Genomic DNA, 4,274 nt, shown 5'->3' with positions numbered 1-4,274 from the left:
CAAGTGCAAGAGAGCAAAAAAACTCACTCGGAGAAAGCTGGTTAACTGCAGAATACTACCTGGAAATGGGCACATTGTGTGGACTGCCAACACGAAGCGCAGAAAGAGAGAGAGAGAGAGAGAGAGAGAGAGAGAGAGAGAGAGAGAGAGAGAGAGAGAGAGAGAGAGAAAGAGAGAGAGAAGGAGGGCAAGCAAAAATGAAATGGGTTGAGGTGGGACTGCCAGGCAGAGATGGAGACACATAAAGAGCGAGAGAGTAAAGGCGATACATAAAAACGAGAAAGTACACAGACAGAGAGAAAAAGAAAAAGGAAAAAAATCAGGAGGGGGATGAAACGCAAACAGGAGGCAAACGCAGAATATAAAAAATCCAAGCAGACAAATCTATTCCTTGACGGCCATTGGAGTGAGCAAAAGAGGAAGAACCGACATCAGAGGTGGACTTTCCATTGACAAACCTAGGCAATTGCCTGGGGCCCTGACGAAATCTGCCCTGCATAGGGGCCCCCAACTGTCACACCAGTCACAGAAACACACAAAAAAGTAGGCCTGATCTCAATTTATCTCTTATGTAAAGCAATTGAAGACAAAACACTAAAATATCACATGTTTGAAGAATGAATTTAGAGGGCCCCATGTTTATTTTTCGCCCAGGGCCCCAAAATGGCTAGATCTGGCCCTGATACGACATCTATATTAAACGTCAGGAAGACAGGAGGGGAAGAGAGCAGACACTGGGCATCCTATATGAATGATGAGAGGCACAACTGAAGAGGAGTAGCACAAGGTCAGTGCTGTGTGCCGGGGAGAGAGAAATGCCTCTTGTGAGAAGGGGTCAGAGGTGAACTCTGTCTGGCATGCTGGGTGTGTGTGTGTGTGTGTGTGTGTGTGTGTGTGTGTGTGTGTGTATGCGTGCACGTGTGTGTGTGTGTGTGTGTGTGTGTGTGTGTGTGTGTGTGTGTGTGTGTGTGTGTGTGTGTGTGTGTGTGTGTGTGTGTGTGTGCGTGTGCATGTCAGTGTCTGTGTCTGTGTCCGTGTGTCTGTGTCCGTGTGTCTGTGTCCGTGTGTCCGTGTCCGTGTGTGTCCGTGTGTGTCCGTGTGTGTCCGTGTGTGTGCGTGTGTGTGCGTGTGTACGCGCGTGTCTGAGCGCATGTGTGTATGCGTGCGCATGTGTGTATGCGTGCGCATGTGTGTGTGTATGTGTGCGCATGTGTGTGTGTGTGTGCGTGTGTGTATATGTGTGCAAGTGTGTGTGCGTGTGTGCGTATGCTTCTGTCCCAGTAAACACATGCTTCCCTGCAGCAGGCTGTGAGGATGTTTCATGGTCATGGCCGCAGCTGGACTGCAGTGGGAAGACAAGGCCAGTGAAGTGGGAAAGTTATCAACATCTACTGCAACACTTTCTATGAAGCCTGTGCACTTAAGCCTGTGCACCCAAGAGTTTAATAATAACATAGGAAGGATTTACTGTACGGTATAAGTATGCACATTATCCACGTATGCATAGTATACATAGACATGGATGTTGTCCAAAAAAGGAATTGTGAAATTATATTAGATTACAGTACATTGAAATCCATTACCATTGCACATATATAAATACAGTATCTTTCAATCTTAATCACACATCACCAGACTAAAATGCCATTGGAGTGCACAGCCAAAGCTTCACCTGTCATGAGATGTGAGCGGCGTTATTAACACTGGATTCAACCACCCCTGACCTTTACAAAGGTGTTATCTAAGGCAGTGATTCTCAAAGTGTGGTCCGGGGACCATTGGTGGTCTGCGACAGAGCTCAGGAGGTCCGCAAGGCGTAGGGTATATTTGTAACATAATTACGAAGCTAAACATAGCTGAAGTCTTATTTTCACCACAATAAGACAGGCTTTTAATGTGACAAAAAAGTGGGTGATGTACATCGAAATTAGCAGTGTCAAATTAGCACCCCTCAACTGTCAATTCGGTTGACAGGTGGTCCCTAAACATTTTGCGGGGCAAAAGTGGTCTTCGGTCTGAAAAAGTTTCAGAAACACTGATTGAGAAATTACAGCCACCAAGGTAGGCAATTGATGGAATTACTCAAGGAGATGAACAGCGTTCCCAACAGAAATAGGAAGCCTCGGCCCAATCACAGCTCATGAAAATCAAGGACACATTTCTGCAGGAACAGGGTTTTTTGGAGGAGACATTTCAAGCCCATTTTTTTTACAATCAGGAATCAATGTGTGACATGAAATGCCATGCAAAAAACAACTACTGTGTTTGTTGTTGTGGTAAGTGTTCCATGGACCATTGATATGTGTGTGTGTGTGTGTGTGTGTGTGTGTGTGGGGGGGGGGGTGTGCGTGGGTGCGTGTGTGTGTGCAGGCGCGGAGTGGCCGTCGGGAGATCGGGGACTTGTCCCGGTGGGCCGCGGCCGTGAAATGAAAATTCACTGCCTCACTGAGTTTTCAACCGGCCCTGAAGTTTCAAGATCATACATGTATGACTTCCCCGTATCCACTGCCTTGTACTATAACTTAGCTGACTAGCCAGTATTTATACCGTATACCAGACGGCAATACCTCACTGACGGTGTCAAACAGTAAATTGGCCACACCCCTTCTCTACTGATAATTTTCATACACCGTAGATCGCGGAAGTTTACAAGATCTTAGTAACACAGTTTCGTTTTCAGTATTTAAATAACCTGTGATATGTAGATTGGTTACCAAAGGATGGAAATATTAATAAATTATGATTTATTTTCCGATTTCCACACGACTGTTACAGTTTACAGTCTTTCCAGTCCAGATTCACTTGCTCTGTGGTTATTGAATTGGGTTACAAACAGACTCCACCAAGTGGTAAGGAAGAGAACTTCACCTAACAGAAGCAGTGGGTTTTGTTTTGATTTGTTAGAACTACCAGTATATCTCCTTATAGTCGAAATAATATTATTATCATACATATATTTATATGTGGTACATTTAGGATGTAGCCTATGTCTGAAGAAATGGAACAAAATAATTACCACACAAGATTCTGATGTGACCAGTGCTGGGTGTGTAGGCTAAGTTGTGGATTAAAGTAGAGTGATTGCAAGAAACAAAGACATTTGCTGCGACGAAGACAGCGTTTTAAGGTAGGCCTACACCGTTTGGTTATACATTTTGTTGACTTATGGTTGTGTTTTGAAGTAGCTAGGTTTGGCTTATTTGCTGCATGGTGGGTTTATTGCACAATGTAGACAGACTTTTTGTAAGCTATAGGCTACTATACTATATTTTGTAAGCCTACTCTTCTAAAAATCCCCACACTCAAAACTTTGTGCCCATGCTCATCCTGTCTTCCTTAAATGATATTTCAATTTCAAACTGTCAAAATGACAGTGGAGTGCACATTTGCATGGAACAGTTGCGTGATGTAGCCTAACCTAGTAGGCCTATGAATGCTTTGGACTGTGATGATGGCTCCAGTGGTGTAGTCTACTTTTTGAAGTGGGTATACTGTATATTTTAGCATTTTTTGATGTGGTATACTGTATATATTTGTGCTATTGTAAACAATGGATCAATCAATGTTAAGTGGGTATACTGTAATCCCTGAATTTTTGAAATGGGTGCGTATACCTGCGTATTACGTAGACTAGCCTACACCACTGGCTGTGCATTTCATCAAGGTGTAGGCTACAATTCTCCACTTCAGGGTGATATTTTGACAACACTAATGTCCACATGTAGTACTGCAGATTTCGTGGTTTTTGTCTTTTTGGTTAGGAAACCATGTTGTTCGCTTTGGGGTTTTTTTGCTTTTGTTTTTTTTAAAAGGGCCGCCAAGGGGAAAATTCTCCCGGTGGGAAAAGGTGGGCCACTCCGCCCCTGTGTGTGTGTGTGTGTGTAGGAGGGGGGGGTGATTGTGTGTGCACCGCATTCAGATTGTTTGGAAGATATTTGTATATCTTTTTATTTTGTGACTGAAATATTATTTGTCACGCCGTACTGGTCTGTTTGAGGGGCGCTGACGAGTGTGCGAAAGTCAGAAAAAGTATTGATAGACACCACGCACGCATGCACACACAGACAGAGAGAGTAAGAGACCAAGAGAGAGAGAAAGACAGAGAGAGACAGAGAGAGACAGACGAAAGGAAGCCAGAGACAAAGTGAACGAAAAAGAGGGGTAAACAACAAATAACAAACAAGTAGCCTTGAAATTGAAAACTAGAAGAAGAACAAAAAATGAAACTCTAATACAAAGTGAAATATACTGCCACTGCTCACACAGACTGCTGA

Source organism: Engraulis encrasicolus, chromosome 2 (genome assembly GCF_034702125.1).
Source record: "Engraulis encrasicolus isolate BLACKSEA-1 chromosome 2, IST_EnEncr_1.0, whole genome shotgun sequence".
Taxonomy (NCBI): domain Eukaryota; kingdom Metazoa; phylum Chordata; class Actinopteri; order Clupeiformes; family Engraulidae; genus Engraulis; species Engraulis encrasicolus.
Note: the sequence above shows the minus strand (reverse complement) of the source record.